This window comes from Alnus glutinosa, chromosome 10 (genome assembly GCF_958979055.1).
Source record: "Alnus glutinosa chromosome 10, dhAlnGlut1.1, whole genome shotgun sequence".
In the NCBI taxonomy this organism is placed as follows: domain Eukaryota; kingdom Viridiplantae; phylum Streptophyta; class Magnoliopsida; order Fagales; family Betulaceae; genus Alnus; species Alnus glutinosa.
The window spans coordinates 17,099,550-17,115,641 of NC_084895.1; the positions used below are offsets into that span (position 1 = coordinate 17,099,550).

The 16,092-nt window shown below is 37.3% G+C and overlaps 2 long non-coding RNA genes across 2 annotated transcripts; one reads left to right on the forward strand and one right to left on the reverse strand.

Moving 5' to 3' along the window:
• The first annotated feature begins 1,347 nt into the window (after positions 1–1,347).
• Positions 1,348–5,797, forward strand: LOC133878902 (uncharacterized). The gene is made up of 3 exons (XR_009902023.1): positions 1,348–1,652; positions 4,239–4,310; positions 5,259–5,797. It is a non-coding gene; the product is annotated as an uncharacterized LOC133878902 (long non-coding RNA).
• A 364-nt stretch (positions 5,798–6,161) lies between these two features.
• Positions 6,162–9,571, reverse strand: LOC133878903 (uncharacterized). Its single transcript, XR_009902024.1, has 3 exons — positions 8,616–9,571; positions 7,551–7,619; positions 6,162–6,571 (listed from the first exon to the last, which is right to left on the reverse strand). It is a non-coding gene; the product is annotated as an uncharacterized LOC133878903 (long non-coding RNA).
• Positions 9,572–16,092: the final 6,521 nt, after the last annotated feature.

A 16,092-nucleotide genomic window follows, 5' to 3' on the forward strand; every position in this document is an offset into this window, starting at 1 on the left:
ATATGTGTTGTGAGGTATCACTTTTTCAAAAAGGGTGGCAATGAACTAATTGAAAAGGCACTGATCCTTTTTTTCCCCACAGTACAAACTTGGAACTCAATTTGTCTTGAGTTTCCTTAGTAGGATCAGAAATGACTTTAGTTAGGTGGGCATGGTTTAGTGCCATCAACAATGCCCATTAGATCATTCGTGTAGTCGAACTTGGTAAACCCAAGCCATATTGTTTTGTTCATCTAGTAGGAATTTGTAAGGCTTTGATACGATGCAAAAACAAGGGATATGAATCGTCTTGGAAGCTTAATTTCAAGCACAGAGGGGTATCCTTTTATATTGTTATCCAGTGTGATTCAGTATGGTAAGTTGCAATATGCTCAACCGTATACAGCTAAGAGGAGATCGACTAAAGAAAGAAAGTATAATGAGTTTTGGATTTGAGATTATATAATTGTGAATATATAATATATCATGAATTTTGAATTTGTGAATCAGCTACAAATATTTTTAGTGTTCCATATAACGTAAGAAACAACATTGATATAGGTAATCTAATTCATGTGTACTCAGTGCTCAGTGCTGATAAAATAGAGTTAGGAAGATTGGCTGGTCTTTATATATATATATATAAAATAAAAAATAAAAAATTGAAAATTCTGATCATCCACAGCCACATCGTGGGTCTAGACTTTTGTCTTGATTGAGAGTGGCCCAAGAATTTTGCCACGTGGCATATGTCTCACTAAAAATAGAATAAAATAATAATAATAATAATAATAATAATTTTTTTAAAAAAAAATAAATAATAATATTTTGAAAAAAAAAAACAAAAGATGAAAGGGTGGTCAGAGCCAACCCATGATAAATAAGGGGGTCACCAAACCCATTTCAAGGGCCTTGGGATTGGTTTGGCCACCACTATATTCGGTATGGGCAGGGGCGGAAGTAGTAAAATGGGGGAGGGGGGCTGGCTCCCCCAAGCTCCAAGGTTTTTTCAAATAAATAAATAAATTTATTCCTAATTTTTTTTTTTATTTTTTTAGTTCTACCCCCTCCAATTTTTATTTTTTATTTTTTCAATTTGCCTCCCTCTTCCCAAATTGGAAAAGCTTGTTCCACCCTTGAAAACGCAGAAAAATCTACTTTTTAAAATTACATGTAAGATAGTGTTTTTTTTAAAAACACAAAATTTTAAAGATTAATTTATAATTTAAAAAATTAAACTACGATTTTATTAAATACTTAACTATATTTTTAAAAATTACTTTTTTAAACTACACATTTAAAATCATGATTTTAAATTACACCTTTTTTTTTAAATCGTAACCCTAAAAGACCCTAAGTTCACCGCACCACTACTGCATTGCACTCCTGAGTTCAGCCGCATTCACTTCACCTCCCACTTCCACACATCTTCTGCACAACGTTACACGTCTTCTGCACAAGCTACTCCCTTCATTTTAGGGCCCCTAATAATCAGGCTCATAGAACCCTGACCCTCCAATCAGGTCTCTCTCTCTCTCTGAGTCTCTCCCCTGCTCGAGTTGCGATCCCTGCCCAAATCTCCACTGTCCCGCTCTCCCGCCGACCGAGCTCTGGCCACAAACCCACCGACCGAGCGCTGCCTAGCAGACCGATCGCTGCCCCTCTCCGACCAGGTCTCTCTCTCTCTCTCTCTCTCTCTCTCTCTCTCTCTCTCTCTCGTTGTTTACTGAAAAAAATCAAAGTTATGTATTTATTTATTCATTAGATACTCATTTTCGTACTCATTTGACTATGTAAATAACAATCCCCCGTAAAGTTTCCCGGGAAATGTTTTCTCGTTTTCTTTGCTTTTGGACATTTTATTTTTGTTTCCGGACATTTGGGTGATCAAAATTTAAAAATTAAATCTTTTATGTCTGGATGTTTGCAAGAGTATAAAGGAAAAGATTCTAAATTATTTCTGTTAGAGTTGATTCTTGGTTAGTCAAAAGGTTATCCTTCGCTGGTAGGTTGCAGCTTATCTCTTCGGCTTTGTACAGTCTACAAGTCATTCGGTTGCTGGAACAAAATATGAACAGGTTCCTTTGGAATTGTCAAGACTCTAAAGCAAAGGCTGGAGTGGCTTGGGAGAAGGTATGTGTTCCTAAGAATGAGGGAGGGTTAGGGTTAAAAAGGTTGGAAATTTGGAACAAGGCTGCAATGCTAAACCATATATGGAACCTTTTTCTACAAGCAGGGTCTGTTTGGGTGGCATGGGTTGAAGAAAATTGGCTAAAAGGCAGGAGTTTCTGGCAGGTTGCAATTCCTAACCCCTGCCCGTGGAGCTGGAAGAAGTTACTAAATCTTAGAGAGCTTGCAAAAGATTTTATCCGGATCGAAATTGGAGATGGCCGGGAGCAAGACTTTTTTATGGTTTGATAACTGGCATCCTGTTGGGTCTTTATTTGAAAAGTATGGGCCAAGAGTCATCCATGATGCTGCAAGTCACTAAGAAGCTAAAGTCTCTTCTATAATTCGTAAGGGTGATTGGTTCTGGTCAGGAGGTCGATCGGATAGTATTGTTTCTATTCAGAGTCGGCTCCCTGAGGTGGAGATTGGGGGGGGGGGGGGGGGGGGGTACTGATACTCCTATATGGAATTCTAAGAAAGGATTTTACTCGTGTGCTGAATCTTGGGAGAGTTTAAGAGCGAAACATCCTATTTTTCATTGGTGGAAAGTAGTTTGGTTTGATTTAGCCATTCCCCGGCATGCTTTCATCTTGTGGTTGTCTTTTAAGGATGCTCTGCTTACTCGGGACAGATTGTGTAGTTGGCGAGTGACTAACAATATGTTGTGTCTTTTCTGCCATGCTAGACAAGAAAGCCGGGATCACTTGTTTTTTGAATGCAGTTTTAGTAGACGGATCTGGAGGGCTTTAATGGAGTCTTGTTTAATTTTTTATCCGAAAATGGAATGGGAGGAAGTCTCGGTTTGGTGCTCAACTGAATTGAAAGGCAAGAGCTTGGCCAATATTTTGTGTAAGCTAAGTTTTGCAGCTACTGTCTATCACCTGTGGCAACACCGGAACTATTTGCTTCATGGTAATTCTCCTAGGTCCGAGGAGTTGACTGTGGCACAAATTCAGTGGGAAGTTCGAACTAAGGTGATGGCTAGAGGTGCTGTTTCTAGTTCAGACCAGAATTCCAGACTGGTGCAAAACTGGAATCTATGTTAGAAGCAAGTTTTGTTGATTGAGTTGTATGCTGTTTCAGAGTTTTGTAGTTTGAGTTGTATTCTGTGTGATGTTTGCTTTGTTTTTTCTGCTCTTGTTAGCGGTTTGCGTTTTGTCCCTTGTTTTGGGGAGGTGTTTCCAGTTTTAACTGGAGAGATGATGTACTTTTGATGAGTTTGGTTTTATACAGATTTTATTCATCCAAAAAAAAAAAGATTTTAATTTTTTTTTCCCATTAGACGCGTCTTATGATAGGAACTAGAATAAATCAGGAGAATTAACTGAATCTAAGATTTTGATTGGTTACTGATAATGTGGGAGAAGAAATAAATGAGAAATGATTGAATCTTGTTGGTTGTTGACATATTGGACCTCAGAGAGAAAGGAGTCTGTTAGGCTGAGCCTAATACAACTATCCTGTAATTGATATAAAGCATATGAAACAAGGTCTACAAGTCTCTGCTTTGCTGCTATGTGGTTTTCATTTTTCTTGTCTTTACAAAGTAATGGACTGTTTGCTTGGAGACTTGAAATATTTGTGTTGTGAATGTGTTTACTGCTAGAGTTAAGCATGTGTTATGTAGTTGTTTTCATAAATTGTATAGATGATGGGTTGGAAAATTTATACAGTGTATTGAAATGATGCAATCTACATGTTTGACTTTTTAAAATATGAATCTTTTAAACCAAAGAAACAGTGAAGGGAAAATTTCGTGAAGGATTTTGTTCCCTACTTTGTAAATTTTGTTACTTTCTGACTTTTCGATGGACCATCTGATTTTTCGTAAGAAGTGATCAGAAAAACTGTGTTTGGGCAGATCATCAATTATTCAACTTTTATAAAATTGAGCTGCCTTGGCAAACTATGGCATCACTAAGTTTTATTAACTTGCTTTAGTGTAAATATCTAGTACCTAGTTTATATTTTTCTTATTTGCATTTCTGGTTGGTAACTGCAAGAACACGCTGTGCATTTCTTTCCAATACCTGTATTAGTGGTACTGCCTTTTTCATTTTACAGTCTGAAAAGTTTTGATGTCTATGCAGGTCATGCACAGCTGTTGCTCCTTTGGAAAGGTTGAAAATATTGCTACAGGTTGGTTTTACAGCTTGGAAGAGGTAAGAAATTGATGTTTTGGGATTTTCATTGCCTGGGGACCTGGTATTGCTGCAACTCTGGCCATTTGGTGGAAATCAAAACAATGTGTTTGTGCACATAGTTGCTGCAGTGATTAGCATTAGCTAAGTTGGAGTTTTGGGAAATACGATACATTTTCCCTTCTTGCTTCTTTTCCTTGAACTGTCTTAAAGCATTAAATAACTTTCTTCTTCCAATATGTTGCCAATGTTTTGTTTTTCTATTACTGATTGTTTTGTCCTCTGATGTTTATGATGTCTCCTTTTGATGTTATGCTGCTTCTTTTTCTGTTTTTGCATTAGGGATTCTTTTTTCATATAACAAGCTGCCTCTGTTGTTTATATCTAACATATCTTGGGTTCTTGTGTTGGTAGGAGAAATTCTATTGTTTCGTTCTAGAGCTTTTGAGATATCGTGTTGTATGGGTATTTTGCAAAAATTGTATGGATATTATCTGTTATGCATAATCTTCAAGGTTGCTTTTTTAAATTATCTTTTTATGGTCAATTTCCAATTTGATTTGCATTTTTGGTTCTTGGCCTGTGTGTTTTTAGAGGAAAGTTTCATTCTTGTCCACTTTTGTTTTTTTTTTTAAACTTTGAATTTGTTTAATTTTATTCACTGACTTTGTTTCCCCCTCACTGACTGTGCAATAAAAAGCTCGAATCTTTGCAATACCTTTCTCTTCTTTCCCAATTTGTATTATCTCGTTTTATTCACTGCCACTGGTTTGGGTTTAATCTGGTGCGACACTTGCATACTCTGTTTATGAACCTGTAATTCTAGAGAGTAGAGATTAAGCTAGAAACTGGGTCCAGTGAAAAGCTTTTAAACCTGTAATTCACAGTTAGCTCTTATAGTGTGAACAAAATCATCAATTAATTAAACATAACTGACAAAATTTCAATTGGGGTTTTCTTTGTTTGCAGTTTTGCAGCTGTGCTACAATAAGTTGACTGGCAGCATACCAACACAAATAGGAAATATGAGGAGGCCAAGTGTTCTTGCGTTGCAATACAATCAATTGACTGGTGCAATTCCTGCAAGTTTGGGTGATTTGCAAATGTTAACGAGGTCGGATTTGAGCTTTAATTACTTTTTTGGCTCTATTCCAGTATGGTTAGTTAATGCTCCCATTCCAGAGGTTCTTAACATACAAAACAACTCTCTCTCAGCCTCTCAGGCATGGTCCCTTCAGGTAATGTTGGCTGTGTATGAAAACTCTTTTTCCCTCCTCCCCCCAATTTTTCCCCCCACCCTTGGGCCCACTCAGCAAGGTCCTCTTCTTATTTTTCTCATTTTTGCCCCTAAGCAACTGGCCGTTGGGTTGCTACACTTACATGCTCTCGTGCTTTAAGTATAGATGTATTTGGAGAATCAAGGTGGTCAAAAGTTCTGATTTTATTTTTCTGGCCTTGTGGATGAAAACTTAGATTTGAAGAGACTGAATGGTGGATTCCAGTACAAATTGGTTATCTCCTGTGGTGTGTGGGGGGGGGGGGGCGGGGTTTCATTTTACCAATGTGACGAACACATATCTTCACTTTATGCCTTATAGTGGTAGCTTGTTGATAAATGCCAGCGCACATCTTGTTTTAGAACTTCTCAATTAGAACTGTTGCATCTGCACCAAGTAAATTTTGCGAGAAAGAAGAAAAACATTTATCTACTTGTTTTAAGATTGGAAAAATGATCAAATTGGTTTGGCCAGCAACTTTGAAAATCATGTAGTTCTTATACATGAAGATAATATCAATTGAAACATGACATCAATTGATTATTTGTGCATGGTATAACACCTAACTGTTACAAACACCAACAGACTTTAGGAGTACTTTTAGGAATTAAAATTCTAAGAAATACACATGATGCTCCAAAACCAACAAACCATATTTCTCTTCAAAAGAATTACACCTGAAACCACTCAACTAAACCGGAAGCAAAATACAAAACTGTACAAGGCCCATAGAGAGAATCATTCGCCCTTCATGTCATCGCGTGGGAGCTGAACATCCATTAGCCCAAGCAAATTGGAAGCAGGACCGGGAAGTCCTTGTTGGGAAGAAAAGGAATCAAGAAAGCTCTTCACAAGGTTCACATCCACGTCCACAGGACTGAAATCCTCCTCCATATCTGAAATTCACATATGTTAACACATAAGCCAGCAACTTGCCTCAGAAATTGCCTTCAGATTAAGTCGCTTGGAACATCTCCTTGAATAATCATCTGATGCATTTCCATTCTGCAAACATTTTTAGCATTAATGTAAACAACCACAAAGATCAAGAATCACCAAGATACAAGTTTTCTCCCATCTTTGAAGGCACTCGACAATTTATGAAAGATATTACATGGGCCATTCTCAATGGCTCTTATTTTGATCCCCCTTTTCCACTGCACCAACTCTGTGACCTCCACCCAATAGGCTGATCCAATCCTTCTCATTAACTAACATTTCAAGACAATAAAACTTTAATATCTACTGCTTTAATATGTCTGTGGAACAGGATCACTAGAAACCATACTGATCCTTGAGTGATTTAGGATTGGCAGATGAACACTTTGTGTGTGAATTATGAATGCATGAATTGGCCAATTGAAAAGAGCCAGCATCGAAATTAGAAGATTAAAGAACTGAAAAAACAAAATTGCTAAGGCGAAACCATGAATCCAATAAGGGTTATAACAAACTAAGGGTTGAGAATATTTAAATAAGAGACTTTAGCAATCATCTGAAAGGCTACGCGGGATGCATATCGCACATAAAGGTCAAACTGAAATGGATGGATCAATAGGGTGGCTAGCCTATTCACGTTTAAGGGCTCAAACCATATACACAAGTGAATTAGTGGAACTACAGCCTAGTGTAACAGAGTGTAAAGCATGTCAAATATAAAGGTCATGTTGACATATATGCATCAACTGGCGAGGCTAGCCTAGTAACATTTAAGGGCCCGAACCACATACAGAACTGTAGTAGTGGAAATAGAGCCCAGCCTTTCAAACTGTCAAATTCAACTTCAGCGTCGTGCTTTCTCCAAAACTGTCAATAGCTAGACTTAGAAAAGACATTAAAAGAGAGAGAGAGTTAGAGAGAGAGCGCAAGGCAGTGCAGGGAACTAGAACTTCTTCAGCATGTTGAAAACAACTTTTAAAAAAAAAAACAAAAAACAAAACCACCAAGAAAGAGAAAAAAGGAAACTGAAGTTGAAGATACTCACATTATTTTCTGAACCATTAGAAACTTGCATATCCTTATCCTTAGGCTTCTTGCATCTCTTCTCCACTTCCTGTAGACAATCACGGACAGGCTATGTCAATAAAAGATTATTTGCTCAAGTTGTTAAAATAGACAAAACAAGCTGTGTTTTGTCTTCTTTTGCACAAGTATTAGAAATCTGCGGATATATAAAAAACAGTACAAGCATAGACAGGCTAAGGAAAAGATTACTTATTAAGATGATTATAGTAGACAAAAAGAAAAAAAAAAAAAAAAAGTCGCAACCATATCTACTCCAGATTAATCAAATCAAAAACATATGGAAAAGTTTAGAAGAGATTTTGGTCACTACAGGGCTCTTATACCTTTAATTAAAGTATTCATTGTGGTTTCACAAGATTTAACAAATGTACACAGTAAACTAGTCAAAAGACAACAATATGATCACCCTAAACTGTTAATTCTGTATAAAGTACTAGTTCAATCTCAGTGTTAAAGGCTCAACACGGATTTGAGGCACCAATGCATGATGTGTGCGCAAATGAATTATTAGCCTTACTGATACAAAACTGCAAATTGGTATTATCTAGCTCAGGAGGTAAAAAGCATTTAATTCAGAATAAATGCGAATAAGAGGTTCATACAATTGATTGACAAAAGTAACCAACAAAGCAATTACGGCAGGTTAAAGTATTAGCACCATTGGTTTACTTTCACTGTTGCACAATTGGCATTTATGAAGCTAATGCTACATTCTTATTATACTGTTGTTTTCTTCTTGAATTTTATTAATCCTCAGCTATTTGTAGACATGTCCAATTCCAAACTTTCCCTTTTCTGTCCTTAATTTAGTTCACATAGTAGCAAGCTAACATAAAAAAATAAATAAATAAATAATGTTTGAAGAAACTTTAGAAGTGATACAAACAAATTTCTATCCTAGATAAAAACACATACTAATATCTAAAGCACATCCAAATATTCATAAAATAACACATCTGAAGGAAACTTGACTACAACTATACACATACATGCATAGACACACACACACACATATTGTAATCACCTGAACAAAGCGAAGGTAAAACCTGTTGAAAACCCTCAATGTCCTTTTCACTCTGGCCACACTTTTATCTGAATTATCAACTTGAGCACGAAAACTGTTATGACCCGTCACCAGATCGCTTCTACAACGAATGTCTTCCCCGACCACCACTTTTATAGTCCTTTTATCGCGAACTTTCTCTTCGAGGCCATCTGATAACCTCTTTCTATTACTACCATAGAAAGGCTTTTGATCATCAGGTATGTTTTGAAGCCTTGGACTACCTTATTTCTTAACCTTTTCGTTGGAAGCTGAGTATTGGGAACGTTTAGGAGAATTAGAAGCTTAGATCCAAGGGTCTTGATGTGCACAAACCCTAAGCAAGAGAGAAATTGTTACACGCAGATTACTGAAATGGAAATTGAATAAGGAAAATGGAAATGGAATGGAAGAAATGTAAGAACAATGAACAACAATAAAATTGGAAAATGAAATTATACTGAAATTAGGCAAATTCGAGGATGCGTAAAACCTCCGTGAGTGATTCGAGGTACTCTCCCTCCATTCAGCCAAAGACTGGATACTAATTTTAATGCCTAAAACATTTAATTAGTTTTGTTTATATATACTCACCTAAAGGTTATTGAACTAATAGGCCACTAACTAAAAAGGCTCAAGGTCTATTAAACTACTAAGACGGCCCATTAACTAATATATCCGTTACAATACCAACTCCTTTAAGGAACACCTTGCCCACAAGGTGCAGTTATTTTTGAGTAAAAAATAAAAAAATAAATAAAAGCTTCAAAAGTTGTTGCTGCCCTTTCTTTGTGAACAAGAATATGGCTCCAATTGTTGTAGGCCCATTAACCCACAAAAAGCAGCCCTTTCTCAAGATAAGCAGTACTGGTTCCCGATGCAAGTGGTCCCATGCACAAGATCCAGCCCATTGTAAAATCCAGGAAATGCTAAAGATCTTCCACTCATCCTCCCTTCAACACCCTTTTTTCTTTAAAAAAATTGATTTTTATTAAAAAGTTGTCTCTGATGTGACATCAGAGACAACTTTTAATAAAAATCAATTTTTTTATTATAAAAGGGTGATAAGGGGGGATGAGGGGAGGATGTGTAGAAGGGCTCGTAAAATCTACAATCTTCTAGAAGCAAAAGGATAAGCCATCTTCACGCGTGAGAGAAAAAAAAGAAGAAAAAAAGCCTCCTTCAGCTTTGAAATGAAATGGACTCCAGCTGTCTTTCATTTTTGAAAATAAATCATGTGGATGCCACCTGTCCATCTTCTTAGGCGTAAAGTGCACAGCCCGAAATTGCCCTTCGTCATCCACACGGACCACTCCTCCGCTTTCTCTGCAGCTTCTAGAACACACAAAGAAAAGCATCGGAACCGGTCCAAGTCTCCAGCCCCTAGCTCGGCTTCTCGGACCTCGGGTCCCCTGTCTTGCGCGGCTCCGGCAACAGCAATGCCGTCTTCCTCGCCCAGCTCTCGTCGCATCCTCTTCTTCTTTCCAACGCCATCGGTGTTTGAGAACAACAAAATCCACCCCGTCTTCATATGAATTCCGAGGAACTAAGGAATTCACAGAGTGATTTATGGCCTCTAGTATGATCACATTAGGCACTGCCGGATCTGGAAATGGCCTCTCCAAAAAAGATTCGGAAATTCGTGGAGGAATTTCGTCGAACAGATGGTAGGTGTCATCAACCGGATCTACCGCTGTAATTTTTGCGTGCTTTGGATCTTCAGCCGGTTCTGTTGCTGGGTTTGTTGTGCGTTTTGTGTCATCCGCCGGATCCGGTACCGGAATTAATGTTGGGTTGGTTTCATCGTCACTATGCTCCTCTTCTTCGTCTTTGAATTCTTCTAGGTGTTCTACCTTCGCAGGAGCTGAAAATTGTGCTATAAGAGCCTAAACAAAATCATCCCACCGAGGAACAGTATGAATAGCGTTCACTTCCCGAAACCAAACATCAGCCTTACCATCCATATGTAAGGAAGAGATGGAAAGACGTTGGGCATCCCGAGTGCCATATAAATCAAAATATCGTGCTGCACAGGAGCACCACTTTTTCGGATCTTCACCATTAAACTTAGGGAATTCCAATCGGACTGCCTGAGCCGCCTCTGCCTCGTCCTGGATTTTTGCTAGAATTGTAGCTGTCCTACGGTCGTACTTCCTAGAGAATTCATTTTGAATTTGTTCCAATCTTGACATGAAATCATCGAGTGATGCCCTGAATCGTTGCTGCTCGGCTGCTTGATAGAAAAAAGCCATGGATCTAACGCTCTGATACTAATTGTTACACACAGATTACTGAAATAGAAATTGAATAAGGAAAAGGGAAATGGAATGGAAGAAATGTAAGAACAATGAAAAACAATAAAATTAGAAAATGATATTATATTGAAATTAGGCAAATTCGAAGACGCCTAAAACCTCCATGAGTGATTCGAGGCACTCTCCCTCTATTTTCAGCTAAGAGAAATGATCCCTACACTCATTTCTCACAACAGCCCCACTACAAGCTGATGTGATCGGTAATATTTTATTATTTTTTTACAAAAAGAAAAGAAAACAAAACAAAAAAAAATAATAAAATATTACCAGCCACGTCAGCTTGTTGTGGGGCTGTTGTGAGAAATGAGTGTAGGGATCATTTCTCTTCAGCTAAAGACTGGAAACCAATTTTCATGCCTAAAACATTTAACTAGTTTTATTTATATAGACCTACTTAAAGGCCACTAAACTAATAGGCCACTAACTAATAAGGCCCAAGGCCCATTAAATTACTAAGCCGGCCCATTAACTAATATATCCGTTACAGAAATTAAAAAAAAATAATAATAATAAAAATAAAACCTTTGTTTAGATTATCACTTTGATTACTTCCAATTACTACAACATTAGAGTATTCAACAAAAAATGCAAACTTTCTTAGACAAATTATGAATTAATAATCCAGAGGCTAAGCCAACCCAACTCATCAACCCAACATCTACCAACATCAAAGTGAGGAAGTGAAGTGCAGGTGTCAGAAATCAATGAAAAAAATGGAGAAAACCTTACCTATTTTGGTGGCTTGAATCATCGGTGGTAAAGGGGGGAGAGGGAGGAGCACGGTGGGGGAGGTGGCACTGTTGGAAAACAAAAAAATTGAAATGCATGGTTGCCGGAGATGGAGTTGTTGTGTCACCAGTGCTCGACCTTTGGGTCGGTGTTGCTGCTAGTGGTCGGTGGTGGGTGGGGGAAGAGAGGGAAGATGGAGATGGAAAGAGAGATTTGGGGAGATTTTCAGTGAAAACGAAAGGGGAAGGGATACACGGCAAATTTCATTTTGAATGCCAAGAAGTCCGTCCATCATTGTCGATCCCAAGTCAATGAACGAGTTAGGTGAAAACCAGATCTGAGGTCACTGAAGGTTGGGTCGGCAGGGTCACCAATGCTTGGAGGTTGTTGCGACACGACGAATGGTCAGTGATGGGCGGCTTTGGGTGGCAATGGCGGAGCGTTTGGTTTTTGTTGAAATTCGGGTCGAGTCAGGTCGATTTCTGCGGGTTCGGCACACCCCTAATGAGGGTAGTGGAACCACCTCATGGCCATTAGAGATGATTCGATTTCTTCCAAAAAGCCAACTCTTAAAAGTTTATTTGGAGGGTTGGCCTCTTTGGGGTCGAATAACCCTATTTTGCTTAAAGGAGTGGTTTTTTTGTTTTTTTGTTTTTTTTATTTTTTTATTTTTCTTTTTAAAAGAGACACATGCCACATAACAAATTTTTATTGGCTTGACGTGATTTTTTGTTAATTTTATGGGCATAAAATGGATCAAGACCATCTCTATTTTTCACCTTGAATGAGATATTATATACAATAAATTAAAATCAAGGTCGGCATTAATAAAGTTGTTAAACCATGCGTACTAAAAAAAAAAAAAAGTATTAACCATTTAATCAAATCAATATTTAAAAGTCTTGTAAGGCTTAGGCCCACTTCGAAATATATAGCAGAGTCATACTATCTTAAAATTAATTTAAACATGAGAGATTTAACCCAAAGTCTTAAAACCTAAAAAATGAGAAGATCTTAACGGTTAAAAGTTTTAATCAAATCAATACCTAAAAGTCCGGCGACGCTTGGATCATTAGTTAGGCCTTTAACTACTTGTTCGTCATAAAAATTTAGTACTAAAATATATTATATTACAAAGACTTGAACAAGTAGACCTCAAATTTTTATTTTTATTTTTTGAATAACTCGTAGACCTCATGGCTTGGCATAGAAAAATATAAAACCATATATATATATATATATATATATATATATATATATATATCTCCGCAAATGAAGAGGAAAATAGGAAAGTAATTTAAGCTAATGACCTTCGCTTCATGAGACATGATCCTTAAAACGTACAACCATATTAAAACATTTTAAGAGAAATTGCACTAACTATTAACAGTTAATTAGTGCAATTCACTATACAGTTCCCTTCCAATTTGTTAACCATACGTATGTGACCTTATATAGCTTCACTGGACCCTTTTTGCGACCTTAGACACACAAAGAAACAAAGCTACAAAAGGAAATAACAGCTATCCTTGCACGAACTCCTCTGCTCAACCACCCAAGGAATGCAATAAGCTTGTAAAGGCAATTCCACACTACAACTCGTATAACGATCTCAAGGGAAAAGGATAAACACTCGAAAGGCATGTTACTACGTCAAAAAAATGATTTTTCAGGTACAACATTTTTGCACAATTTTCGTACAATTTAGACACGTTAGGTAGAATCTATGCAGAACCTATATGTAGAACTCATATACGTGGGTCTCATCCAATGTGTCTAGATTGTATTGGATGTACAAACATAATTCCACAAATCATTGTATCACTCCTTGTAGTATAGCTTATAGCCGCTGTACAGCTCATAGCCGTACGTCTATATGACATAAGATTGTACTGCTGTAAAAGTACTCAATAAAATCATATTTTCAGTACTTTGTATTTTATTCTTTCACAATTCTTTTTATCAGGATCCTCTCAAATAATTTGTTCAAATTTAAGAGAATTTGAGCTTGTAATTTTATAATTGTGAGAGCTAGACCACTTATGGAACCCATTTGACCGGATAAATGGTTGGGAAGCCCAATTTTTATCTGGTTCAGTTGGATTTCATAAATAGTCTACCCTCCGAAATTCTCTCAAATTTAAACAAATAATTTGCGCAAATTCTAATTGTATAATATCGTTATGCTCCTTATTGGGTTTATTACCTTTCTAGTATTATTTCCTTCATAATGTATTCTAGGGTTTAGTCTAGAATTTCTTGTCTACTATATATATATATATATATATATATATATATATATATATATATATAGAGAGAGAGAGAGAGAGAGAGGTCTCTTGTAATACAATATTATCAAGACTCAATACAATGTAGTCCTTAATATATTTCCGCTCTTTCTCTTTCGCTCTCTCTCTCTCTCTCTCTCTCTCTCTCTCTCTCTCTCTCTCTCTCTCTCACATATCTTTCTCTATTTCATATATTTATTTTAATATGGTATAAGAGCCATTGTCTTGTGGCCTCCAATAAACATCTTTGAAGTTTCCTGGCCCTCCCTCCGGCAACCTCTATTTTTTAGTCGTCTGCGCACCGCCAAGCGCTCCGTCACTCAAAATCTCTTCCACGCCTTTGTCGCAGCTTCAATAAGAACAATTCTGATTTCTGGAATTACTTAGCTTCAATTAATTCTGATTATTATGGGCCTTGGTTATGTATTGGAGACTTTAATAGTATTATGGGCCAATCTGATAAATTTGGGGGTCAGCCTTATGCTTGTTCTTCAAATGATCCATTTCAGGATTTTCTGAATTCACATGGGTTGGTTGATCTTGGTTTCTCTGGTTCCCCCTTCACTTGGTCAAATCACAGGCATGGCCGGCATCTTATTAGAGAAAGACTGGATCATAGTGTTGTTTCCACTCAATGGATTCATCTATTCCCTTTATTCTCAGTACGGCATCTTCCAGCCCAAGCTTCAGATCATAATGCTCTGCTTCTTAATACTTCCTCTAGCAACTCCCATCTTCCTACACCTTTTAGGTTTGAGGAATTTTGGACTAAAGATCCTTCTTGTATTGAGGTTATAGCTTCTGCCTGGCGGTCGAATGTTGTGGGCACCTCTTCTTTTATTCTTGCACAGAAACTGAAATCTACTAAAGCTGCTCTTAAGGTCTAGAATTCTATTTATTTTGGGAATATTCAACTTCGGATCCACACCTTGTTAAGTCAACTTGATGTCCTTCAGAGATCCCAGACTTATCCTAATACCTCTACTGAAGAATGGACTATCAAAAAAACTCTGGATGATCTTTATTTTTAGGAAGAGATTCTTTGGAAGAATAAATCTAGAGAAACTTGGTTCACCTGTTAGGATCTTAATACTAGATTTTTCCATGTCTCTACTATTATCAAAAGAAGAAGAACTTCCATTGATTTTCTCAAGTTGCCCACGGGAGCTTGGATTACTGACAGGGCGGATATTGGGAACTGCTTCTCCTCGCATTTTACCTCCCTCTTCACCACCTCAAATCCACCTTGTCCTAATGAATTTTTATCTCTCTTTGAGAACTCCATCTCCTCTGATGAAAATGTTACTCTTTGTACCATTCCTTATGAGTTGGAAATTTTTAATGCTCTTTCTAGTATTGGATCTATAAGCTCCTGGCCCAGATGGATTTACAGCTTTGTTTTACAAGAAATATTGGAGTATTGTTAAAGATGTTGTTCTCCGCAGTGTTTGGGATTTCTTTTCAAAAAATCATCTCCTTAAGGAACAAAATCATACTTTCATAGCTTTGGTTCCCAAACAACTAGGATCTTCTTCTGTTAACTACTTTTGACCTATTAGCCTCTGCAACATCATTTACAAAATTATTTCTAAAATTTTGGCTAATAGATTTAAACTTCTCTTACATCATTTCATTTCCCCTCTCCAATCTGCTTTTGTCCCTTCTAGAAATATCCAAGATAACTCCATTCTTGCTCATGAACTTCTCCACACTTTGAAGAAAAAAAAGAGACGAGGGGGTCTTATGGCTATCAAAATAGATATGGAAAAAGCCTTTGACCGTATGGAATGGAACTTTCTATTTGCCATCTTGGCTAAGTTGGGTTTCCAATCCGGCCCGTGGTCTTCGGCAAAGTGATCCCTTATCTTCATTCCTATTTATTTTAGGAATGAAAGTGTTCTCCAGGCTGCTTCAAAGACAATTCTCTCTTGGTCTTCTCAAAGTAAAAATACTACAACTTCGCCCATCAACAGCTAAATATCTGGGACTTCCTCTATTCATTGGGAAATCAAAAAAGAAAGCTTTCCAAGATATCTTTACAAGAGTGCTCGGGAAAATTGAAGGTTGGCGAGCCAAAACTTTATCTCAAGCCGGTAGGACTGTACTCATCAAAGCTACTGCTTCTTC